Genomic DNA, 25,933 nt, shown 5'->3' with positions numbered 1-25,933 from the left:
TTCACACTGTCTTGTGCTAGGCCTCCCAGATAAGCCATGTCACGATCCCAGTCTAGAGAGGAGCAGAGATCAGAACCATTTCCATGGTGTGCTGGAGTCCCCCTCTGCCTCAGGGAAATGGGCACTGCGAGGGGGTCGGGTAAGGCCATGGGAGCCAGATGTGAATGGCCATGGCCAAAGATGCACAGGGGCCTGGGGAGCTCTGGACTGGCTCCTGGCAACTCTCCACCCTCTTTGCAGGCCCTGTGCCACATCCCTGGAGGAGTGGCTGGACCTGCCCGGGGCCCATGGTGGTTCTGTCCCTCCCACAGAGGAAACCGTCACTAAATCCCTGAGGTAATCTGCAGCAGGCAGGGCCACAACTCTCCCTTCTTGCCTATCTCTGCTCGGTCAGCTCAGGCAGGCCAAGGAACAGTCAGACCCTCTCACACAGGTCAGGGCCTTGGGGAAGAGCTTCTGCCACACAGCCTCACCAAGGGCTGAGCCCAGCACAGCAATTACCTCCCGTGACTGTGCCCATGCCTGGAATCGCCTCCCTCCCTTCAGGAAATGCTGCCTTCCATAAAGCCTCTCTGTCCATCCCTTGAGAAAGGAAGAGGCACAGCTGGATCAGATGGAGCCATTACACATCGGGAAGGTGGAAACTTCAGGAGGCAATACTTGTCAAAGACATGGATAAGAATCGGGATAAGGCCCGGGCACTTGGGGCTGTGACAGGGCTCTCTCTTTTCCAAACCACCACCCCTCGTGATCTTCCTGGGGACTGGGAAATTGCAGGGGATCTCAGGGAGTGCATGGCCCATGGTGCAGTTTGGGCTCCCTGTCATCTGGTGCCAAATGCCTTCCTGCAGAGGCTGGGGAGAAGCTGCAGCCAGGCCAGGCTGGCAAACAGCCCTGCAGGCCGTGAAAGCAGCAGCAGGGCAGCCAGGCTGCCCTGGATCCCTTCCCGCTGTGCCGGGCACGGCGTGTCCAGATGTGCAGGGAAAGCCCCCGGCTACTGAGTCCCAGGGGAAGGCTGAGGAAAATGCTCTCACCATTTCCTCCCTGCAGCAATCCTTTCAGCATTTGCCTCATGTGTTCGGATGGCCCATGGGGTTTCTTGTGTCCTGTAGCTTTGTTCTTTCCCGTTGGAGGACCTTAGGGCAACATAGTTCCGTTTCCCAGGAATGGATCCCACAAAGCCAGTGCTCAGCCTGTGGGGTCATCAGGGAAACACTACTCACCCCTGCGACGGGAGCTGGGCTTGCGTGCAGTAACCAGCAAAGGACCTGGGACAGCCCTCCCTCCCTGCAGACACACCTGTAACTCAACAGCCACAGAAGCTCCTGTCATCTCTGCAGATCTGCACGGGCAGCACGGAGCCGCAGGAGAAATCGTGAGGGGATGGCGCAGGGCGAGGGCACACACGTGCATAGTTCTGTCCTGGCACCTGCAGCCATGGCCCCCTGGCCGAGCTTTGGGCTCTGAGCTGGCAGCTCTCCCAGGGGGAAAGGCCTTGACCTACCCTCACCATATCCCAAAGGCTCAATCCTGAAAGTGGGTTGGGAAGCCAGATCACTTTCACCAACAGGGGTATCTGCAAAGAAAGGCAGGACAGAACAGCTCCTGTGACTCTGCTGAAGTTTCTCCTTCGGGCCAGAGTGGCAGTGAGTGTCCCTGGGTGATTGGTGCCCTCCAAGGCACTCCCTCAGCTCTGCCTTCCACTCAGCAGCAGGGGCAGGGGGACCATGTGCCTGCGGTGGCCCCACACTGGGATGGAAGGAGCCCCTTGCAGGGCAGTCAGGGGAGAAAGGACTCCCTGGAGCTGCCAGCAGCTCTAAACCCAGCCCCAGCCTGGGCCAGGGCTTGGCAGCAGCAGCAGGAGCAGCTCAGGCTCCCTGGGGCCAGCAAAGGAGCTGCGAAAGGCACAGCCCCGGGGAACAGCCCTGGGCCTGGCCCCTTCCCTCTCTGCTCTTCTCCGTGGCTGCACAGAGCACCCGGAAGGACACACTGGCATTGCACCTGGATGGAAGATGGAGAACTAAATGCTCCTTCCTCCCACTGACAGCGATCCTGTGGGATCCCTCAGGGCTCTAGAAAGGAGCAAGGCATGTTTTCCAGATTCCTTCAGCCATGTGATTATGTTAAAGGAAATGGCTCCTGAGTTAGCTGTTGCCACATTTACACTGGTTTTTCTCTCAGGAAAGGCACAGGGTGAACTTGCCTGCAGCATTCTCCAACATTTTCAAGCTCTCATCCAGCAGGGCATCCAGACATTGCAAGTTACCATCCCAATCTAGAAGGGAGCACAGATCAGAACCATTTCCATGAGGTGCTGGGGTTTCCTTCTGCCTTTGGCAACTGGGCACTGCAAGGGGCTCGGGTAAGGCCAAGGCAGCCAGATGTGAATGGACATGGCCAAAGCTGCACAGCGGCCTGGGGAGCTCTGGGCTGGCTCCTGGCCATTCCCCACCCTCTTTCCCTGCCCTATGTAACATTTCTGGGGAGGAAAATGGGGCTGCCCAGGGTCCCCGGGGTCTCTCTTCCTCCCACAGCAGAAACCCTCCCTAAAGCCCTGGGGAAAAGCATCCCCCAGCGCTTCCCGGGGAGCAGGGAGCGCTATCCCAGGAAAGGGGAGCCAGGCTTCCGGCTCACCTGCTTCCCACGGAGCAGCCTGGGCAGCCCTGGCAGGCAGGGCCACGGCCAGGAGGAGCAGGAGGAAGAGGCGCAGAGCAAGGGCCATGCTGCCTTGCCCTCTGCCAGTCCCGCAGCTCTTGCTGCCACCGCTGTCCTCACACCGCTGTCCCAGTGTCGGCACCACTGCTGCCAGCGCCGCTGCTGCCGCAACAGTTGTGCTCAGGGACTGACTGCCCGGTCGTTGTGTCAAACTCTATCCTTCCAACAAGTCGTCTAACTATGATCTAGCATTTATTTTCATTTGATTTGTCAAATCTCTCAGTTTCTGAAGTTGTTTGTGGATGGACACTGAATGGTCAGATAAGTTTATATACCACAGTCTTTCAAAATCTTCACAACTATGTCTATATGCTCGTACAAGAAAATTGATGGTGGTTCTGTTTTGTAAGGTTGTATGTTTGACAGCACTAACATCTGTCATGATGTCACTAATTGTAATGGAAGTAAGTACTGACTTCTTGACTAACGCCCTAACTGGTAGAATAGTTGTAATGCTTTACTTGAGGCAATTTGAGGTAGAAATAAAGCTGCTGTAATTCGTTTTGCAGGGCCCCAGGGACTGAAATTGTTATTACAGTTTTCTTTATAATGATGGGTAAATCTTTTTTTTTCTATGTTTTCTCTTGATAATTTTTTGCCATTAGGTAGGTGCAATTTCAGTGAGCTGTCTGATGCTACATGGGTACGTGGGCTGCCTTTAACTTTTCAGGGAATGCCCTGTTAGGCTCGATTTCTATAAATGAGCCAATGTCTTTTTGGCAGTTGCTGTGGGGACTCATACCCTTAGAGGGCACTGGGGTAGTGCAATTGCACCACAAACTTGAGCTGCTGTGTATCCAGGATGATGGGGCGTAACACTTAATTGTGGATCTCCCTGGTACTGAAACTCAGCACAAAATTCTATTGCTAAAGAAGCAAGAACTTCGAATACTTGAGGTTCAGGGGGTGCTTTAAGAAGATCAGGGGCCTAAGGATGTTAATTGATTATGTGCTTTGTCGCGTTGGTAGCTTCACATTAATATTTGTCACAATCAGCTACTGGCCACTCTTAACTGGTATCGGTACACTGACTAAACGGGTCGCAAAGGGTTTGTCTGGGTTCCAATTGGTCAGACGTGGTGTCTGAGCCTGCTGACTTGGCTAAAGCAACCTAAACATTCATTTTTAGCTGATCTACAGACATAGCTGCACTGTAAAAGTAAGTAAGTAAAACAAATAAGTGCCAGTATATCATTTGATCAAACTCTATGTTCTTGTTCAGCTGCTTTTTGGTAAAAGCTTTCTCATATGGTTCTCACACAAATCTTTTAGCATTTGTTTAGGGACTGGCTAACTCTAAGGCTCTAAACTGACCCTCTAACAGTCAATTTTTACAAATTTGGATATAGTTGGATTCTTTTTAACACGACACACACCACACTTTTGCAACAAGAGCTCTATGATATTAACAATTTTCACAGCCCAAGCATCCACATAAAACTCAAGATTTGTAGTTTTTGTGTGTTGAACAGGGAATGTCTGGCATGAACCACAGTCTCTGTGCAGCTCACGTCGGTGTGCTCGTTTCCCTGCTCGTGGAATTGTCGGTGAGCTCTTGTGTGTGATATGGTTTCACGTTTCTTGCTGGGACCCACTTAGGTCCGGCACCTGTGGAAACACAAGCATAGCCTTTGCCCCAGGTTGCTAGTGGCAATGGTCCTTCAATTTGTCCTGTCTCAGGGTTTCTGATTAAAACTGGAGGATTTTCTTCCATTTTTGCCTGTGTGCTATTTGAAAAGTGCCTAAAAACTGGAGGATTAGGTTCTGCAAATGAGCTATTCAAAAAATGGAAGCCATATAAAGCTTTGCTCAACCTAATCTGAGGTGTTGCTTGGGCCTCTCCCCCTCTCTGTTGATCTCGAGTGCATTTTTGTGTGTGTGGTATCTTTTTAATAATTGCCTGACTTGTGGGGGACTGGGCAATTCTCATCCTTCAAAAATGTGGCCAATTTTGGAGCTATGTATGTGGGGCCATTGTCCGGTTTTACTTCTTGGGGTTCATCCGATGAAGCAAATGATTGCAGAAAATGTTGGCAAGCATGATTGGCTGTTTCCCCTGTGTGTGCAGAAGCAAAAACTGCACCTGAAAAAGCATCAGCAGACACACGAGTAGTTTTGAATTTTCCGGAAGATGGGCCTTTGGTTCTATCTATGGTTTGCCATAGCTGCAAACTTGGCAATCCTTGAGGGTTAACAGCTCCCGTAGAAACAGGAGGTTGTAGAAGTTGACAGTCAGGGCAAGCACCAATAACGGCTTTTGCTTGGCCCTTGGAGATGCGAAACATTTGCAAAAGTTCCTTCAGGGGGAGAGGACCTTGTTTGGGTGGTGGCAGCATCTGCACAGCAACAAGCTGGTAAAGCAGCTGTGACAGGGACTTTGCGCATGGACACGGAGATGGGAAATGTCTGGTACAGGTGTCCCAGACTGAGGTGTTTGGCCGTTCCTGTGAAGCTGCAGAGGGACGCCGTTTGAGAGAGGAGGAGGCTGAGGCTCCAGTTGCAGCTGGAACACAGAGACCCTCCTGCACAGCAGGAGATTCCCGCTGTGCTCAAAGTTTGCCTCTGAAGACTGAGAGGTGAGCTTGTCAGAAATCCCTGAAAACAACTGGGAAAAGGTTTTAAGTTGGTTGCTGCCACAAGGTACAAATCTCCAGTGGGAAATGAGCCTCTACAGTATGCTGGGTGTCTTGGGATGAATTAGTTCTTCTAAGAGTAAAGATGACCAATTAAATGTAATTTTAGTTTTTATTCCAGAAGTTTAAAAGTGTTCTAAATTTTTCTGAATTCTAAATCTACTTTGAAGAATACTGAGATTTGTGGAAAAAAGGAAGAACTATTTAAGGATTTTTTCCTACAAAAAAATATTTCTGAATATTTCTAAAAATTTCTAATGTGTAAAAATGAAAAACAAGGACAAAATGGGGTCCCTATTTCTCAGGAGCCCCATGTGGGGCTGCTGCCTGCCCAACCCGGCCGTGCCCAGACAAGCAGCTCTGCCAGTGCTGGTGGCAGCACACAGACACCTGAGCTGAAGCACAAAGACGTTGCTGGACTCAGGCCCTTCCCTGTCAGGAGGGCTGCGCCTCCTGTCCTGGCTGGTGAACAGGGCCAGCGCAATCGGGGACAGAGGGTCTTGTTCTGGGTGGTGGTGGTGGCAGCATGTCCTGAGCAATAATAATACACATGTGGCAGTGACAATGGACACGTGCTTCGAGATGCAGGATGACAGGTACAGTTCTCCCAGACTGAGGTGTTTGGCCGGTTTTGTGAAGCTGCAGAGGCGCTCCTGTGCAGAGAGGAGCGGCTGAGGCCCCCGGCTGCCAGCGGCACACTGGGACCCTCCTGCACAGCAGGGCCCAGAGCTGGCAAGGCTCCCCAGCACGGCTGGAGCTGCTGGCACAGCTTGGCCCAGCTGGACAGCTGCCCCTCAAGGCCCCGGCGAGCAGGGGACGGCTCTGGGCAGGCTCCCTGGCCAGGAGCGGGCCTCAGAGCGCGTCTGCCTTTCGAGGGCGATCTCGTCCCCGCTCTTTCTCTTCCCCACCTTTCCTTGCCTCTGCCCTGTGCCCCTGGGGCTGCTCTTGGCCAGAATTAATAATCCGTGATTGTTCTGTCAGGAAAGGGACATGGAGAAGTTGCTCCAGCATGCACCATGATCTTCACACTGTGACCAGCCAGCACTTTCAGTCAATCCATATCTAGATCCCAGTGTAGACGGGAGCGCAGTCCAGAACCGTTTTCATGCTGTGCTGGGTTCCCGGCGTGCTTTAGGGAACTGGGCAATGCAAGGAGCTCCTTCGTCAGTGCGAGAAGGCACGGCCTGACTTGTAGCCTCCAGTGCCCCAGAGAACCGCCGTGGCTGTAAAGGTGTTTGGCTGCAGCACAAGGCCAGGGCGTAGCGAGGCCCTTGTCGTGCCCCCGGCGTTGCTCAGCAGCCCCATCGGAGCCCGGGGCCGCGGCCATTCACCGCCGGGGCCGGAGAGCCCGGGGCCAGCGCAGCTGCTTGGGCAGTCGCTGCTTGGAGGGACACGGGCCAAACCCATCCCTGAGCAGCCCCTGCCAGCCCTGGCCCTCCCTGCCCTGTGACAGCTCCTCCAGCTCAAGAACACATAGCCAGGCCCTCTCAGGACACACTGGAGCCTTGCTCATGCCCTCTGCCCTTTCCGCACCATGGGCACCCCGTGCAATCTCTCCCAGGTTTTGGGACATCTCTCCCACGAAGGTTCCCCTGCAGGACTGCTCAGTACCCAAGTGCCAGGAACATAACAATTCCCGTGGGCTGGGCTGAGCTGGTCTTGTCCCGGCTGGGCAAGAGTAAACATTATGAATTAAAAACAATTTTTTTTTTTTGTTTGTATTGCCAAAGTGTCAGAAGATTCTAGGTATCTGCAACTGTAAAACTCCTTTGACAAACACAGAACTCTTGAAGTAAAGTGGAACAAATATCTGGGGTCTCCATTCTATGAAAAACTTTTATTAGATGCTACAAATGAAACACTTATATAACTTTTTCAAAATGAAAAACAAAGATAACATGAGGTTGCTGTTAGCCCCAGGAGCCCCATGCCTGGCTGCTGCCTGTCCACCAGACAAGCAGCTGCGCCAGTGCTGGAGGTAGCACACAGACACATGAGCTGAAGCCCAAATATGTTGCTGGAATCAAGCCTGTGACAGATGAGTAATGTGATAGTTGACTCTCACAAGTAAAAGACAAATATAATGTATGTATGTAAAGAGAAGTTTTACAGAGTTCTGTTTTACCCCCCTTTGTGTTGTTCTCATGGAGCGACCTGAGTTCGGGACATTGAAGAGGGTCACCTTGTTACAAGAGCAGCACCTGAGCTCCAATTGAGATGTAAGGAAGTAAACTCCACCGCTGGACAGCAAAAAAGGAGTTGATGGACAGAACTTTAAGAAGGGCAAAAGAATTAAAAGGCAAAACCTCCATTGTGTGGATGAGCACATGGACAGGGAAAATCCACTACGCCGGGCACTCTAATATTTTATGTATTCAGTCTCCGGTTGTATTTTTAATAAATTTTTAATAAACCTCCTACATTTTTAGCAGTCAGTATAACTTTTCTAACAAACCATTCCCTGGTTGGAGGGCTGCAACTCTTGCCCTGGCAGGACAGCAGGGCCAGTCCCTTCTGGGAGAGAGGGTCCTGTTCTGGGTGGTAGTTGCAGTGTACTTCCATCAATAGGCTCGTAATGGAGCGGTGGAAGGGACAATAGACACTGGTAAGGAGGTGCAGGATGACAGGTCCAGTTCTCCCAGAATGAGGTGTTTGGCTGGTCTTGTGAAGCTGCAGAGGCGCTCCTGTGCAGAGAGGAGCAGCTGAGGCCCCCGGCTGCCAGCGGCACACTGGGACCCTCCTGCACAGCAGGGCCCAGAGCTGGCAAGGCTCCCCAGCACGGCTGGAGCGGCTGGCACAGCTTGGCCCAGCTGGACAGCTGCCCCTCAAGGCCCCGGCGAGCAGGGGACGGCTCTGGGCAGGCTCCCTGGCCAGGAGCGGGCCCCAGAGCGCGTCTGCCTATTGAGGGCAATCTCGTCCCCGCTCTTTCTCCTCCCCACCTTGCCTTGCCTCCGCCCTGTGCCCCTGGGGCTGCTCTTGGCCAGGCAGCCTCAGTGGGAGCCAGCACTGGCTGCAGCCCCAGCGGGCCCCCCAGGACGAGGCCCAGCAATGAAGAGGCCAATGAAAGCCCTGGGCAGCAGCAGAACCCTCAGCAGAGCTCTTTGGACAACCACGGACCGGCCACAACTCCACTGCAGCCTCACTGGGAACGTTCCCTGTCTACATTAGGCTTTCAAAAGAAACTATTTGAAAGAATGATGAACAAAACACCCACCATTTTCTCTTCCAGCAACACCAGATTCCAACACAGCATAAAATAAAGACCAGCTCCAAAAGAAACAGGCCTGCCGTTAACCCTAGCCAGCAGCCTGTTCCCTTACAGACACCCGTTCTGATGTCCTTCTGGGAATCGGGAACCCGTGTTGTGGTGCCGGCTGCATCTGTGGGAGCAATGGGGAGCATGAGTCCGTGCTGTGCTGCACTGCTGAGCTGGCAGCACGGTGGATACGGCCAGGACGTCCTCTGCTTCCCCCAGAGCTGGGGCCTGCAGGCACCTTGCCGCCCCTCGGCACAGGCTGTGCCACCCAGCAAAGCCCAGCCGGCCGGGAGGAGAGCCCGGGGCCAGCGCAGCTGCTTGGGCAGTCGCTGCTTGGAGGGACCCGGGCCAAACCCATCCCTGAGCAGCCCCTGCCAGCCCTGGCCCTCCCTGCCCCGTGACAGCTCCCCCAGCCCCAGGGGGCAGAGTCAGGCCCTGTCAGGAGCCAGTGCAGCCCCTGCCCAGTCAGGAGCCAGGGCTGGCTCTGGCCCTGGGCTCGCAGCAGGGCTCCCGCTCGGGGCTGCTCCTGTGCCTTGGGCCTCTGGGCGCTCAGGGCCAGCTGCGGGAGCAGCTGCCGCGGGAGGGGCCTTGGTGCCCGAGTCCCGATTCCCCGGGGCTGGGAATGAGCTCCAGAGGCCTCGAAGCCGAGGCGCCTCCAGCTTTGGCTGCTGCCGGGCCGTGCAAGGGCAGGGCCTGGGGGAAGAGCTGCTGCCACACAGCCCTGCCGAGGGCTGAGCCCGGCTGAGCCCGGCACAGCAATTACCTCCTGTGCCTGTGCCCGTGCCTGTGTCCGTGCCTGGCATTGCCTTCCTTCCCCCAGCAGAGGTGGGCACTGAGCCACTGCTTCCTCCGGGATGCGCCTCCTTCTGCAGAGATGTTGTGTCCACCACTTGAGAAAGGAAAAAGGACAGCAGGATCAGATGGAATCATCCACCATTCAGGGAGGGGGCATCTTCAGGAGGCAAAGCTTTTCGAAGTCATAGTTAAGGATCAGAAAAACATCGGGGTTTTTGAGACTGGGCCAGTACCCTCCCACCTCCAAACAGCTGCTGTGCCTGAGCAGAACTCCTGAGGGGATGGCGCAGGGCGAGGGCACACACGTGCATGGTTCTGTCCTGGCACCTGCAGCCGAGCTTTGGGCTCTGAGCTGGCAGCTCTCCCAGGGGGAAAGGCCTTGACCTACCCTCACCATATCCCAGAGGCTCAGTCCTGAACGTGGGTTGGGAAGCCAGATCACTTTTAGCAACAGGTTCAGCTGCAAAGAAAGGCAGGACAGAACAGCTCCTGTGACTCTGCTGAAGATTCTCCTTCGGGCCAGCGTGGCAGTGAGTGCCCCTGGGTGATTGGTATCCTCCAAGGCACTCCCTCAGCTCTGCCTTCCACTCAGCAGCAGGGGCAGGGGGACCATGTGCCTGCGGTGGCCCCACACTGGGATGGAAGGAGCCCCTTGCAGGGCAGTCAGGGGAGAAAGGACTCCCTGGAGCTGCCAGCAGCTCTAAACCCAGCCCCAGCCTGGGCCAGGGCTTGGCAGCAGCAGCAGGAGCAGCTCAGGCTCCCTGGGGCCAGCAAAGGAGCTGCGAAAGGCACAGCCCCGGGGAACAGCCCTGGGCCCGGCCCCTTCCCTCTCTGCTCTTCTCTGTGGCTGCACAGAGCACACGGAAGCACACACTGGCATTGCACACGGGAGGAAGTTGGACAGCTAAATGCTCCTTCCTCCCACTGACAGCGATCCTGTGGGATCCCTCAGGGCTTGAGAAGGGAGCCGGGCAAATTTTCCTGAATCCATCTGCCCTGAGAGTGCCTTAAGGGAAAGGGCAAATGTGTGAGCTCTGGCCTCCTTGTCTCTGCTTATTCTGACAAGATGGTACATTGAGAACTTGCCTCCAGCATTTCCCAAGAGTCTCAAGCCATAATCCAGCAGGGCTTCCAGATAATCCGTGTCCTGATCCCAGTCTAGAAGGGAGCAAAGATCAGAGCCATTTCCATGGTGTGTTGGGATCCCCTACTCACTCACAGAACTGGGCACTGCAAGGGGGTCAGGTAAGTCTGTGGGAGCCAGATGAGAATGGAGATGGCCAAAACTGCACAGGGGCCTGGGGAGCTCAGGGCTGGCTGCTGGTCAACCCCCATCCTCTTTGCAGGCCCAGTGCAGCATCCCTGGAGAGGAAACTGGAGCAGCCCACGGCCCATGGGGATTCTCTCACTTGTACAAAGGAAACTTTCTTTTAATCCCTTGGGAAAACTGCAGCAGGCAGTGCCGCAAATATCCCTCCCCAACGCCCTCCCTCCCTCCCTCCCTCCTGTCCTACCAACCACCCGCCCTCCTTCTGCTGGCACACCTGCCCCAGCCCAAGGGCACATAGCCAGGCCCTCTCAGGACACACTGGAGCCGTGCTCTCGCCCTCTGCCCTTTCCCCACCATGGGCACCCCGTGCAGTCTCTCCCAGGTTTAGGGACGTGTCTCCCACGGAGGGACCCCAGCAGGACTGCTCAGTACCCGAGTGCCCTGAGCATAACAATTCCTCTGGGCTGTGCCGGTCTTGTCCGGGCTGTTCCCGCACTGCCAAGCAGCAGAGAGGGCAGCTCAAGCCTCAGCAGGGCTCAGCAGGCCCAGAGGCACAGCAATTACCTCCTGTGCCTGTGCCTGGCATCGCCTCCCTTCCTGCAGCAGAGGCTGCCAATGAGCCACTGCTTCCTCCGGGAAACTCAGCCTTCAGCACAGCCTCTCCATCCACTTCTGCAGAAAGGAAGAGGGACAGCTGGATCAGGTGGGGCTGCTGCCCATTGTGGAGGTGGCATCTTCAGGAGGCAATGCTTGTGAAAGGCAAGCATGGTTAAGGATCAGGAAATCCCTATAAAATTTCTGGGTAGGCTACGACCCACTCCCTCCTCCAAACCACTGCTCCTCCTAATCTGCCTGGGGACTGGGAAATTGCAGGGGATCTCAGGGAGTGCATGGTCCATGCTGCAGTTTGCGCTCCCTGTCAGCTGGTGCCAAATGCCTTCCTGCAGAGGCTGGGGAGAAGCTGCAGCCAGGCCAGGCTGGCAAACAGCCCTGCAGGCCGTGAAAGCAGCAGCAGGGCAGCCAGGCTGCCCTGGATCCCTTCCTGCTGTGCCGGGCACGGCGTGTCCAGATGTGCAGGGAAAGGCCCCGGCTGCTGAGTCCCAGGGGAAGGCTGAGGAAAATGCTCTCACCATTTCCTCCCTGCAGCAATCCTTTCAGCATTTGCCTCATGTATTCGGATGGCCCATGGGGTTTCTTGTGTCCTGTAGCTTTGTTCTTTCCCGTCGGAGGACCTTCAAGCAACATAGTTCCGTTTCCCAGGAATGGATCCCACAAAATCATTGTTTAGCCTGTGGGGTCACCAGGGACACGCTACTAACCCCTGCGACGGGAGCTGGGCTTGCGTGCAACATCCACCAAAGGACCTGGGAAAGTCCTCCCTGCAGACACACCTGTAACACAACAGCCACAGAAGCTCCTGTCATCTCTGCAGATCTGCACGGGCAGCACGGAGCCGCAGGAGAACTCGTGAGGGGATGGCGCAGGGCGAGGGCACACACGTGCATGGTTCTGTCCTGGCACCTGCAGCCATGGCCCCCTGGCCGAGCTTTGGGCTCTGAGCTGGCGGCTCTCCCAGGGGGAAAGGCCTTGACCTACCCTCACCACCTCCCAGAGGCTCAGTAATGGCTATGGGTTGGGAAGCTGGACCACCTTCACCAACAGCTTCAGCTGCAAAGAAAGGCAGGACAGAACAGCTCCCGTGGCGCTGTTGGAGATCCTCAGGCTGCACCAAGGCTCAGCCCCGGGGCACAGCCCTGGGCCCGGCCCCTTCCCTCTCTGCTCTTCTCCGTGGCTGCACAGAGCTCATGGAAGCACACACAGGCAATGCATACGGGAGGAAGGTGGACAGCTAAATGCTCCTTCCTCCCACTGACAGCGATCCTGTGGGATCACTCAGGGCTCCAGAAAGGAGCAGGCCAAGGCTTCCAGAATCCTTCAACCCCGACTTAACCCTAATGAAAATGGCAGATGAGTGAACTCTTGCCTCCTTGACTCTGATTATTCTGTCAGTAAAAAGAGAAAGTTAGAACTTCTCTCCAGCATTCTCCATGATCTTTAAAGTGTCCTTCATCAGCACTTGGAAATAATTCAATTTGCGATCCAAATCTAGAGGGAAGCAGCGACCAGACCCATTTCCACGGTGTGCTGGGATCCCTTCTGCATTGGGGAACTGGGCACTGCAAGGGGGTCAGGTAAGGCTAAGGGATCCAGATTTGAATGGACATGGCCAAAGCTGCATAGGGGCTTGGGAAACTCTGGGCTGGCTCCTGGTCACACCCCACCCTCTTTCCCTGCCCTGTGTGACATTTCTGGAGAGGAAAATGGGGCTGCCGGGGTCCCCGGGGTCTCTCTCCCTCCCACAGCAGAAACCCTCCCTAAAGCCCAGGGAAAAGCATCCCCCAGTGCTTCCCGGGGAGCAGGGAGCGCTGTCCCGGGAAAGGGGAGCCAGGCTGCCGGCTCACCTGCTCCCCGCGCTTGCAGCGGAGCAGCCTGGGCAGCCCTGGCAGGCAGGGCCACGGCCAGGAGGAGCAGGAGGAAGAGGCGCAGAGCAAGGGCCATGGTGCCTTGCCCTCTGCTAGTCCCGCAGCTCTTGCTGCCACCGTTGTCCTGACACCGCTGTCCCAATGTCAGCACCACTGCTGCCAGCGCCGCTGCTGCCGCAACAGTTGTGCTCAAGGACTGACTGCTCGGTTGTTGTGGTGCTGTGCAACCACGGGGCTCTGGCACCTCTGTGACCTCAGAGCCTGCTGTGACCTCAGCCTGCTGTGACCCCAGAGCCTGCTGTGACCTCATGGCCTTGGCTGTACCCCCAGAGTGTACCCCCATCTATATAAACGGACTGCCCTGACTGTAAATGTTTTGTTTCATCAAAGGGCCATTTCTCAGCAAAACCTTTGTTTTGCCAGCTGACATTGCTGGTCAGGCTGTGTGCCTGAAGCTGCTCAGAATTCACAGAATTCATACAAAATTCACAGAATGACCATGTTGGAAGAGACCTTCAAGATCATCGAGTCCAACCCATGTCCCAGTACTTGAACTAAATCATGGCACCGAGTGCCACGTCCAGTGTTTTTTTAAACACGTCCAGGGACGGTGACTCCACCACCTCCCCGGGCAGGCCATGCCAGTACTTTATCACTCTTTCCGTGAAAAACCTTTTCCTAACGTCCAATCTACATTTCCCTTGGTGCAGCTTGAGGCTGTGTCCTCTGGTTCTGTCAGTTGCTGCTTGGAGAAAGAGCCCAACCCCACCTGAGCACAGCCACCTTTCAGGAAGTTGTAGAGTGATAAGGCCACCCTTGAGTCTCCTTTTCTCCAGGCTAGACACCGCCAGCTCCCTCAGCTGCTCCTCACAGGGCTTGTGTTCCTGGCCCCTCACCAGCCTCGTTGCCTCCTCTGGATGTGCTCGAGTGTGTCAATGTCCATCCCAAACGGAGGGCCCAGAACCGGACACGGCACTCAAGGTGTGCCCTGACCAGCGCCAAGCACAGGGGCAGAATGATCTCCCTGCTCCTGCTGATCCAGGCCAGGAGCCATTGGCCTTCTTGGCCACCAGGGCACACTGCTGGCTCATGTTCAGCCGGCTGTCAACCAGTTCCCCCCAGGTCCCTTTCTGCCTGGGCACTGCCCAGCCACACCGTCCCCAGCCTATAACGCCGCAGGGGGTTATTGTGGCCAAAATGCAGGAGTGGGTACTTGGACTTACTAAACTTCATCCTACTGGACTCTGCCCATCCATCCAGCCGTTCCAGGTCTCCCTGCAGAGCCCTCCTGCCTTCCAACAGATCGACACACACTCCCAGCTTGGTGTTGTCTGCAGATTTACTGGTGAAAGACTCAATCCCCTCATCCATGGGGTCAATAGAAACATTGAACAGAGCTGGCCCCAGCACAGAGCCCTGGAGGACACCACTGCTGGCTGGCTGCCAGCTGGAATGCAGCACCGCTCCCCACCACTCTCTGGGCCCGGCCATCCAGCCAGTTCTGAACCCAGCTCAGAGTGCTCCTGTCCCAGCCGTGGGCTGCAGCTCTTCCAGGAGTGTGCTGTGGGAGACAGTGTCAAAGGCCGTGCTGGAGTCCAAACAGACAACATCCGCAGCCTTTCCTGCATCCACCAGGTGGGTCACTTGGTCATAAAAGGAGATCAGGTTGGTCAGACATGACCTACCCCTCCTAAACCCTTGCTGGCTGGGTCTGATACCCTGGCCATCCTGTAGATGCTGTGTGATGACACTCGGTATAAACTGTTCCATGACCTTACCGGGTACTGAGGTCAGGCTGACTGGCCTGTAATTACCAGGATCCTCCTTCCTGCCCTTGTTGTGAATGGGTGTGACACTGTGCAGCTTCCAGCCATCTGGAACCTCACCAGTGAGCCAGGACTGCTGGTAAATGATGGAGAGTGGCTTTGCAAGCTCATCTGCCAACTCCCTCATCACCCTGGGCTGCATCCCATCTGTTCCCATGGATTTATGAACGTCTAAACAGCTCAGCAGTTCTGACTGCCTCCTCCTGGATAACAGGGGGCCCATTCTGCTCCCTGGCTCCATCAACCAACCCAGGAGGACAGCTGTCCTGGGGACAAGTCATTCCCACTAAGGACTGAGGCAAAGAAGGCGTTAAGCACCTCTGCCTTCTCCTGATCTGCAGTTACTAAGTTCCCTCCCACATCTAATAAAGAACAAAGGTTGGTCTTACCCTTCCTTTTACCAGTGATGCATTTGCGAAAACAGTTTTATTACCCTTTACAGAAGTTGTCATTTTAAGTTCAAACTGAGCTTTGGCCTCCCTAATTTTTTTTTCCTACATGCTTTAGCAACCCCCTTAAATTCTTCCGGAGAGACCCGACCCTCCTTCCAAAGATGATACATCCTCCTTTTATTCCTAAATTCCTCCAAAACCTCCTTGCCCATCCAGGCTGGGCATTTGCCTCGTCGACTCATCTTTTGGCACCCAGGGGCGGCCTGCTCCTGTGCCCTCAAGATCTCTGTTTGGAAGCATGCCCACTTTTCCTGGACTCCTTTGTTTTTAAGGGCTGCTTCCCAAGGAACTCTCTGAACAAGTCTCCGAAACAGGCCAAAGTCTGCCCTCTGGAAGTCCAATGTAAAAGTCTTATTGACGTTCCTCCTGATTTCACAAAATAGCAAGACATCTTGATACCACGGTGTTCCCATGTCTGAGACGTAACATAAGGCAGACCACTCGTGTTTCCTCAGAAAAACAGCCTTGTTTATTGTCCGGAGCTTTCTTTTATAGCCCATTCAAAACTCCCAGGTCGAGACAGCTCATTGGTCTATCTGTGTGCCCCGAGACTCTGAACCTATACAATGCCTGCATCCAAGGAGATCTCCCACTGGCTGTGTGCTTCTGTCAGTCAAACACAGAGGCCGGTACACGGAGCTGAGCTGGACTGCTTATTATAACTTGATTAATGCTGACTACAGATCAGCTTGCCATGCAACAAATTCTATCATTTCATGATCACTGTGGCCCAAGCAGCCTCCAACCACCACATCTCTCCCCAGTCCACCTCCATTTGCAAACAGCAGATCTAACATAGTTCCTCCCCTGGGGGGCTCGCCCACCAGCTGCAACAAACAGTTGTCCTCCACACACTCTACAGATTTCCTGGGCTGCTTTTTTTCTGCTGTATTGAGTTCCCAGCAGATGTCTGGCAAGTTGAAGTCGCCTACAAGAACAAGGGCTGATGATCCTGAAACATTCTCTAGCTGCTTATAGAATGAGTTGTCCACCTCTTCTTCCTGCCTGGGTGGATGATAACAGACTCTCAGTAGGATGTCAGCCTTGTTGGCCTTCCCCCTAATTCTTACCATAGGCATTCAACATTCTGCCAATTAGTTCCAATATCCATGGTGTCCAAAGCCTCCCTTTTTTATTCTTTAAATAAAGGGCCACCCCTCCACCTCTTCTCCCTCTCGTGTCTCTCCTGAAGAGCTTGTAGCTATCCAGGGCAGTGCTCCAGCCATGTGAGTCATCCCACCCTGTTTCTGTGATGGCAATCATAGCATAGCTCTGCAGCTCTGCTGCTGCACCATGGCCTCCAGCTCTTCTTGTTTGTTGCCCATGCTGTGTGCATTGGTGTGCATGCACCTCAGCTGGGCTGCTGATTCCATCCCTAACTCAGGCTTACCATCCTTGGGCCTGCTTCCAGAGAGCCCAGCTATATCTCCTTCCCCCTTGAAACCTAGTTTAAAGCCCTCTCAACAAGGTCTGCTAGCTCATGAGCTAAAAGCCTTCTGCCTTTAACAGAGAGATGGAGAGCATCTGGTTGCAGCAGGCCAGGTGCCATAAAAGTTGCCCCATGATCAAAGAATCCAAAATTCTGCTGCTGACACCAACCCTTGCAACACTCATTGATAGTTTGAGCTCTCCTGTTCCTTTCACCGTTTTTCCCAGCCACCAAAGGGACTGAGGAAAGGACTACCTGTGCCCCCGTCCCATCAACCACTTGTCCCAGTGCCCTAAAGTCCCTTTTAATTGTCCTGACACTCCTCTTTTCAATCTCATCGCTGCCAGCCTGGAGTATCAGCAGTGGGTAATAATCAGAGGACTGAATCAGCCCAGGCAGTGTCTCAGTGATCTTTCGTCCCCGGGCCCCAGGGAGGCAGCAGACCTCCCTGTGGGGTGGGTTCGGTCGACGTACGGGGCCCCCTGCTCCCCTCAGAAGGGAATCAGCCACTACTATTACCCTTCTTATCTTTTTGATATTAGAGGTAGTGATCCATCTTATAGGTTAATGATAACTGGGAGGCTGACTGGGCAGATAAGCTTCTTCTAAATCATCTGGCTGAGTCTCTAGATCCAGGGGCGCATACCTATTTTGAAGTGGCACCTGGCAAGAGGATGGGGGTCGGGAGGAATTTTTATCATACCCTCCCTGGGCAGGGACCCATTTCCACTCTCCTTCATCTACCAGGTGCCCCTCTATTGCCTGACAGTGAGAGGCATGGGAGTCCTCTGACTCTTGCTGGGCCTCCCTTAAGGATGGAAGGGCTGAACTCCACCAATCTATTTCCCTTTCTCTTTCGCTGATACTCCTGAGTCTTTCAACTTGCTCCCTAAGCTCGGCCACCAGTGAAAGGAGATTGTTCACCTGTTCACACCGCAGGCAGGTTTTCTCCACAACTCCCCCTGAATCCACCGCTGAGCTCAAACACTCTGCACAGGAATGGGTCTGGACAGATGCATCCTTTTTGGAGGTTTCCATCTGATTACATACACTCGTATTATCTACACTTTTCAATCACGTAAAAACCATTACTACCAGTAACCCCAAAACCAATCAACCAACAGAAACGCTGCAAACAACACACAGCAAACCTGACTAGAAAGAAAACCTGCAACCCTTCCTGCTTGCCCTGCCTGTGCCAACTGCCTCGCGAACTGCCCTTCAGAGGCGAGCCACAGCCCTGTTTGCCCGCTCCTGTTCGCCGCGCTCCCTAGAGGCCTCTTTTAACCAGCCCGCTACCCAAGGAGGGAGGAAGCCACACCCCGTCCCTGTGACTCACAGGCTCTTGATGGCTTCCCTCTTTTCCTGGGCATGCCACTGGAGGAGCTCCAGGCCCAGATGATCCCACTGAAGGAAATGGGCCCTCAGCCCAGGGACGCTCAGCATGGGCTCGCCCAGCCCCTCGGGGCCCCGCTGCTGCTCACAGCAGCCCCTGCCTGGCTCCTGCCTGCCCTCACCGTGGGCATCCACGGCTGCTCCTGGGCATGGAGCTCAGCCAGAGCTGGTGCCGGCTGGGCTTTGCTGGTGGTACCACCCGAACACTGGGGTGACAGCTCCATGTCTTTATGGTAACAGAAGAGTTGGGCCAAGCCCTACTCACCTTCAGCAAGGGCCTGAGAGCGGGGCCAGTGCCTTCAGGGGTAGAGGACCTTGTTTGGGTGGTGGCAGCATCCGCACAGCAGCAAGTTGATAAAGCAGCTGTGACAGGGAAATTACGCATGAGCATGGAGATGTGCGATTAGAGGTCCAGTTCTCCCTTAGGTGTTTGGCAGGACATGTGAAGGGGGAAGGATATGACTGTGAAAGAGGCCATGGCAAGTGACACACTGAACAGAGTCTATGCTGTACCTATCACGCACTGCTTGTGTCCATGCTGCGAGCAGAAAATCCTTGAGATTCATCAAAGTGGATTCAGGGCATGTGTTCCTGTCTTGCTTTGAAGCTCTACAGGTTCGGTGGGGAGCGTGAGCCCGCGCTGTGCTGTACTGCTGAGCTGGCAGCACGGTGGATACGGCCAGGACGTTCTCTGCTTCCCCCAGAGCTGGGGCCTGCAGGCACCTTGCCGCCCCTCGGCACAGGCTGTGCCACCCAGCAAAGCCCAGCCGGCCGGGAGGAGAGCCCGGGGCCAGCGCAGCTGCTTGGGCAGTCGCTGCTTGGAGGGACCCGGGCCAAACCCATCCCTGAGCAGCCCCTGCCAGCCCTGGCCCTCCCTGCCCTGTGACAGCTACTCCAGCCCAAGGACACATAGCCACGCCCTCTCAGGACACACTGGAGCCTTGCTCATGCCCTCTGCCCTTTCCGCACCATGGGCACCCCGTGCAGTCTCTCCCAGGTTTTGGGACGCGTCTCCCCCAGAGGGACCCCAGCAGGACTGCTCAGTACCCAAGTGCCCTGGGCATGACAATTCTTCTGGGCTGAGCTCGTCTTGTCCCGGCTGGGCAAGAGTAAACATTATGAATTAAAAACAATTTTTTTTTTGTTTGTATTGCCAAAGTGTCAGAAGATTCTAGGTATCTGCAACTGTAAAACTCCTTTGACAAACACAGAACTCTTGAAGTAAAGTGGAACAAATATCTGGGGTCTCCATTCTATGAAAAACTTTTATTAGATGCTACAAATGAAACACTTATATAACTTTTTCAAAATGAAAAACAAAGATAACATGAGGTTGCTGTTAGCCCCAGGAGCCCCATGCCTGGCTGCTGCCTGTCCACCAGACAAGCAGCTGCGCCAGTGCTGGAGGTAGCACACAGACACATGAGCTGAAGCCCAAATATGTTGCTGGAATCAAGCCTGTGACAGATGAGTAATGTGATAGTTGACTCTCACAATTAAAAGACAAATATAATGTATGTATGTAAAGAGAAGTTTTACAGAGTTCTGTTTTACCCCCCTTTGTGTTGTTCTCATGGAGCGACCTGAGTTCGGGACATTGAAGAGGGTCACCTTGTTACAAGAGCAGCACCTGAGCTCCAATCGAGATGTAAGGAAGTAAACTCCACCACTGGACAGTAAAAAAGGAGTTGATGGACAGAACTTTAAGAAGGGCAAAAGAATGAAAAGGCAAAACCTCCATTGTGTGGATGAGCACATGGACAGGGAAAATCCACTACGCCGGGCACTCTAATATTTTATGTATTCAGTCTCCGGTTGTATTTTTAATAAATTTTTAATAAACCTCCTACATTTTTAGCAGTCAGTATAACTTTTCTAACAAACTATTCCCTGGTTGGAGGGCTGCACCTCTTGCCCTGGCAGGACAGCAGGGCCAGTCCCTTCTGGGAGAGAGGGTCCTGTTCTGGGTGGTAGTTGCAGTGTACTTCCATCAATAGGCTCGTAATGGAGCGGTGGAAGGGACAATAGACACTGGTAAGGAGGTGCAGGATGACAGGTCCAGTTCTCCCAGACTGAGGTGTTTGGCCGGTCTTGTGAAGCTGCAGAGGCGCTCCTGTGCAGAGAGGAGCGGCTGAGGCCACCGGCTGCCTTTGGCACACTGGGACCCTCCTGCACAGCAGGGCCCAGAGCTGGCAAGGCTCCCCAGCACGGCTGGAGCGGCTGGCACAGCTTGGCCCAGCTGGACAGCTGCCCCTCAAGGCCCCGGCGAGCAGGGGACGGCTCTGGGCAGGCTCCCTGGCCAGGAGCGGGCCCCAGAGCGCGTCTGCCTTTCGAGGGCGAACCCGTCCCCGCTCTTTCTCCTCCCCACCTTGCCTTGCCTCCGCCCTGTGCCCCTGGGGCTGCTCTTGGCCAGGCAGCCTCAGTGGGAGCCAGCACTGGCTGCAGCCCCAGCGGGCCCCCCAGGACAAGGCCCAGCAATGAAGAGGCCAATGAAAGCCCTGGGCAGCAGCAGAACCCTCAGCAGAGCTCTTTGGACAACCACGGACCGGCCACAACTCCACTGCAGCCTCACTGGGAACGTTCCCTGTCTACATTAGGCTTTCAAAAGAAACTATTTGAAAGAATGATGAACAAAACACCCACCATTTTCTCTTCCAGCAACACCAGATTCCAACACAGCATAAAATAAAGACCAGCTCCAAAAGAAACAGGCCTGCCGTTAACCCTAGCCAGCAGCCTGTTCCCTTACAGACACCCGTTCTGATGTCCTTCTGGGAATCGGGAACCCGTGTTGTGGTGCCGGCTGCATCTGTGAGACCAATGGGGAGCGTGAGCCCGCGCTGTGCTGCAGTGCTTAGCTGGCAGCATGGTGGATACGGCCAGGACGTTCTCTGCTTCCCCCAGAGCTGGGGCCTGCAGGCACCTTGCCGGCCCTCGGCACAGGCTGTGCCACCCAGCAAAGCCCAGCCGGCCGGGAGGAGAGCCCGGGGCCAGCGCAGCTGCTTGGGCAGTCGATGCTTGGAGGGACACGGGCCAAACCCATCCCTGAGCAGCCCCTGCCAGCCCTGGCCCTCCCTGCCCCGTGACAGCTCCCCCAGCCCCAGGGGGCAGAGTCAGGCCCTGTCAGGAGCCAGTGCAGCCCCTGCCCAGTCAGGAGCCAGGGCTGGCTCTGGCCCTGGGCTCGCAGCAGGGCTCCCGCTCGGGGCTGCTCCTGTGCCTTGGGCCTCTGGGCGCTCAGGGCCAGCTGCGGGAGCAGCTGCCGCGGGAGGGGCCTTGGTGCCCGAGTCCCGATTCCCCGGGGCTGGGAACGAGCTCCAGAGGCCTCGAAGCCGAGGCGCCTCCAGCTTTGGCTGCTGCCGGGCCGTGCAAGGGCAGGGCCTGGGGGAAGAGCTGCTGCCACACAGCCCTGCTGAGGGCTGAGCCCGGCTGAGCCCGGCACAGCAATTACCTCCTGTGCCTGTGCCCGTGCCTGTGTCCGTGCCTGGCATCGCCTTCCTTCCTCCAGCAGAGGTGGGCACTGAGCCACTGCTTCCTCCGGGATGCGCCTCCTTCTGCAGAGATGTTGTGTCCACCACTTGAGAAAGGAAAAAGGACAGCAGGATCAGATGGAATCATCCACCATTCAGGGAGGGGGCATCTTCAGGAGGCAAAGCTTTTCAAAGTCATGGTTAAGGATCAGAAAAACATCGGGGTTTTTGAGACTGGGCCAGTACCCTCCCACCTCCAAACAGCTGCTGTGACTGAGCAGAACTCCTGAGGGGATGGCGCAGGGCGAGGGCACACACGTGCATGGTTCTGTCCTGGCACCTGCAGCCGAGCTTTGGGCTCTGAGCTGGCAGCTCTCCCAGGGGGAAAGGCCTTGACCTACCCTCACCATCTCCCAGAAGCTCAGTCCTGAATGTGGGTTGGGAAGCCAGATCACTTTTAGCAACAGGTTCAGCTGCAAAGAAAGGCAGGACAGAACAGCTCCTGTGACTCTGCTGAAGATTCTCCTTCAGGCCAGAGTGGCAGTGAGTGTCCCTGGGTGATTGGTGCCCTCCAAGGCACTCCCTCAGCTCTCCCTTCCACTCAGCAGCAGGGGCAGGGGGACCATGTGCCTGCGGTGGCCCCACACTGGGATGGAAGGAGCCCCTTGCAGGGCAGTCAGGGGAGAAAGGACTCCCTGGAGCTGCCAGCAGCTCTAAACCCAGCCCCAGCCTGGGCCAGGGCTTGGCAGCTGCAGCAGGAGCAGCTCAGGCTCCCTGGGGCCAGCAAAGGAGCTGCGAAAGGCACAGCCCCGGGGAACAGCCCTGGGCCCGGCCCCTTCCCTCTCTGCTCTTCTCTGTGGCTGCACAGAGCACACGGAAGCACACACTGGCATTGCACACGGGAGGAAGTTGGACAGCTAAATGCTCCTTCCTCCCACTGACAGCGATCCTGTGGGATCCCTCAGGGCTTGAGAAGGGAGCCGGGCAAATTTTCCTGAATCCATCTGCCCTGTGAGTGCCTTAAGGGAAAGGGCAAATGTGTGAGCTCTGGCCTCCTTGTCTCTGCTTATTCTGACAAGATGGTACATTGAGAACTTGCCTCCAGCATTTCCCAAGAGTCTCAAGCCATAATCCAGCAGGGCTTCCAGATAATCCGTGTCCTGATCCCAGTCTAGAAGGGAGCAAAGATCAGAGCCATTTCCATGGTGTGTTGGGATCCCCTACTCACTCACAGAACTGGGCACTGCAAGGGGGTCAGATAAGTCTGTGGGAGCCAGATGAGAATGGAGATGGCCAAAACTGCACAGGGGCCTGGGGAGCTCAGGGCTGGCTGCTGGTCAACCCCCATCCTCTTTGCAGGCCCAGTGCAGCATCCCTGGAGAGGAAACTGGAGCAGCCCACGGCCCATGGGGATTCTCTCACTTGTACAAAGGAAACTTTCTTTTAATCCCTTGGGAAAACTGCAGCAGGCAGTGCCGCAAATATCCCTCCCCAACGCCCTCCCTCCCTCCCTCCCTCCTGTCCTACCAACCGCCCGCCCTCCTTCTGCTGGCACACCTGCCCCAGCCCAAGGGCACATAGCCAGGCCCTCTCAGGAAACACTGGAGCCGTGCTCTCGCCCTCTGCCCTTTCCCCACCATGGGCACCCCGTGCAGTCTCTCCCAGGTTTAGGGACGTGTCTCCCACGGAGGGACCCCAGCAGGACTGCTCAGTACCCGAGTGCCCTGAGCATAACAATTCCTCTGGGCTGTGCCGGTCTTGTCCGGGCTGTTCCCGCACTGCCAAGCAGCAGAGAGGGCAGCTCAAGCCTCAGCAGGGCTCAGCAGGCCCAGAGGCACAGCAATTACCTCCTGTGCCTGTGCCTGGCATCGCCTCCCTTCCTGCAGCAGAGGCTGCCAATGAGCCACTGCTTCCTCCGGGAAACTCAGCCTTCAGCACAGCCTCTCCATCCACTTCTGGAGAAAGGAAGAGGGACAGCTGGATCAGGTGGGACTGCTGCCCATTGTGGAGGTGGCATCTTCAGGAGGCAATGCTTGTGAAAGGCAAGCATGGTTAAGGATCAGGAAATCCCTATAAAATTTCTGGGTAGGCTACGACCCACTCCCTCCTCCAAACCACTGCTCCTCCTAATCTGCCTGGGGACTGGGAAATTGCAGGGGATCTCAGGGAGTGCATGGTCCATGCTGCAGTTTGGGCTCCCTGTCAGCTGGTGCCAAATGCCTTCCTGCAGAGGCTGGGGAGAAGCTGCAGCCAGGCCAGGCTGGCAAACAGCCCTGCAGGCCGTGAAAGCAGCAGCAGGGCAGCCAGGCTGCCCTGGATCCCTTCCCGCTGTGCCGGGCACGGCGTGTCCAGATGTGCAGGGAAAGCCCCCGGCTGCTGAGTCCCAGGGGAAGGCTGAGGAAAATGCTCTCACCATTTCCTCGCTGCAGCAATCCTTTCAGCATTTGCCTCATGTATTCGGTTGGCCCATGGGGTTTCTTGTGTCCTGTAGCTTTGTTCTTTCCCGTCGGAGGACCTTCAAGCAACATAGTTCCATTTCCCAGGAATGGATCCCACAAAATCATTGTTTAGCCTGTGGGGTCACCAGGGACACGCTACTCACCCCTGCGACGGGAGCTGGGCTTGCGTGCAACATCCACCAAAGGACCTGGGAAAGTCCTCCCTGCAGACACACCTGTAACTCAACAGCCACAGAAGATCCTGTCATCTCTGCAGATCTGCACCGGCAGCACGGAGCCGCAGGAGAACTCGTGAGGGGATGGCGCAGGGCGAGGGCACACACGTGCATGGTTCTGTCCTGGCACCTGCAGCCATGGCCCCCTGGCCGAGCTTTGGGCTCTGAGCTGGCGGCTCTCCCAGGGGGAAAGGCCTTGACCTACCCTCACCACCTCCCAGAGGCTCAGTAATGGCTATGGGTTGGGAAGCTGGACCACCTTCACCAACAGCTTCAGCTGCAAAGAAAGGCAGGACAGAACAGCTCCCGTGGCGCTGTAGGAGATCCTCAGGCTGCACCAAGGCTCAGCCCCGAGGCACAGCCCTGGGCCCGGCCTTTTCCCTCTCTGCTCTTCTCCGTGGCTGCACAGAGCTCATGGAAGCACACACAGGCAATGCATACGGGAGGAAGGTGGACAGCTAAATGCTCCTTCCTCCCACTGACAGCGATCCTGTGGGATCACTCAGGGCTCCAGAAAGGAGCAGGCCAAGGCTTCCAGAATCCTTCAACCCCGACTTAACCCTAATGAAAATGGCAGATGAGTGAACTCTTGCCTCCTTGACTCTGATTATTCTGTCAGTAAAAAGAGAAAGTTAGAACTTCTCTCCAGCATTCTCCATGATCTTTAAAGTGTCCTTCATCAGCACTTGGAAATAATTCAATTTGCGATCCAAATCTAGAGGGAAGCAGCGACCAGACCCATTTCCACGGTGTGCTGGGATCCCTTCTGCATTGGGGAACTGGGCACTGCAAGGGGGTCAGGTAAGGCTAAGGGATCCAGATTTGAATGGACATGGCCAAAGCTGCATAGGGGCTTGGGAAACTCTGGGCTGGCTCCTGGTCACACCCCACCCTCTTTCCCTGCCCTGTGTGACATTTCTGGAGAGGAAAATGGGGCTGCCGGGGTCCCCGGGGTCTCTCTCCCTCCCACAGCAGAAACCCTCCCTAAAGCCCAGGGAAAAGCATCCCCCAGTGCTTCCCGGGGAGCAGGGAGCGCTGTCCCGGGAAAGGGGAGCCAGGCTGCCGGCTCACCTGCTCCCCGCGCTTGCAGCGGAGCAGCCTGGGCAGCCCTGGCAGGCAGGGCCACGGCCAGGAGGAGCAGGAGGAAGAGGCGCAGAGCAAGGGCCATGGTGCCTTGCCCTCTGCCAGTCCCGCAGCTCTTGCTGCCACCGCTGTCCTCACACCGCTGTCCCAGTGTCAGCACCACTGCTGCCAGCGCCGCTGCTGCCGCAACAGTTGTGCTCAAGGACTGACTGCTCGGTTGTTGTGGTGCTGTGCAACCACGGGGCTCTGGCACCTCTGTGACCTCAGAGCCTGCTGTGACCTCAGCCTGCTGTGACCCCAGAGCCTGCTGTGACCTCATGGCCTTGGCTGTATCCCCAGAGTGTACCCCCATCTATATAAACGGACTGCCCTGACTGTAAATGTTTTGTTTCATCAAAGGGCCATTTCTCAGCAAAACCTTTGTTTTGCCAGCTGACATTGCTGGTCAGGCTGTG

General features: G+C 55.7%; 2 long non-coding RNA genes across 3 annotated transcripts; both read right to left on the bottom strand.

Annotated features, from left to right (window-relative positions):
• On the bottom strand, positions 1-25,933 carry LOC137466378 (uncharacterized). The gene is made up of 3 exons (XR_010995145.1): positions 25,732-25,933; positions 13,132-13,405; positions 1-52 (listed from the first exon to the last, which is right to left on the bottom strand). It is a non-coding gene; the product is annotated as an uncharacterized lncRNA (long non-coding RNA).
• On the bottom strand, positions 10,468-12,220 carry LOC137466376 (uncharacterized). 2 transcript variants are annotated; one of them, XR_010995141.1, is made up of 4 exons: positions 11,989-12,220; positions 11,800-11,901; positions 11,234-11,341; positions 10,468-10,557 (listed from the first exon to the last, which is right to left on the bottom strand). It is a non-coding gene; the product is annotated as an uncharacterized lncRNA (long non-coding RNA). The 2 variants fall into 2 exon arrangements; XR_010995140.1 differs by having other exon boundaries at positions 11,234-11,338.

The sequence above is a fragment of the Anomalospiza imberbis genome, unplaced genomic scaffold, assembly GCF_031753505.1.
Source record: "Anomalospiza imberbis isolate Cuckoo-Finch-1a 21T00152 unplaced genomic scaffold, ASM3175350v1 scaffold_192, whole genome shotgun sequence".
NCBI classification, from domain to species: domain Eukaryota; kingdom Metazoa; phylum Chordata; class Aves; order Passeriformes; family Viduidae; genus Anomalospiza; species Anomalospiza imberbis.
The sequence above is the reverse complement of the archived record's forward strand: the minus strand, read 5'-3'. Positions and strand labels throughout refer to the sequence as shown.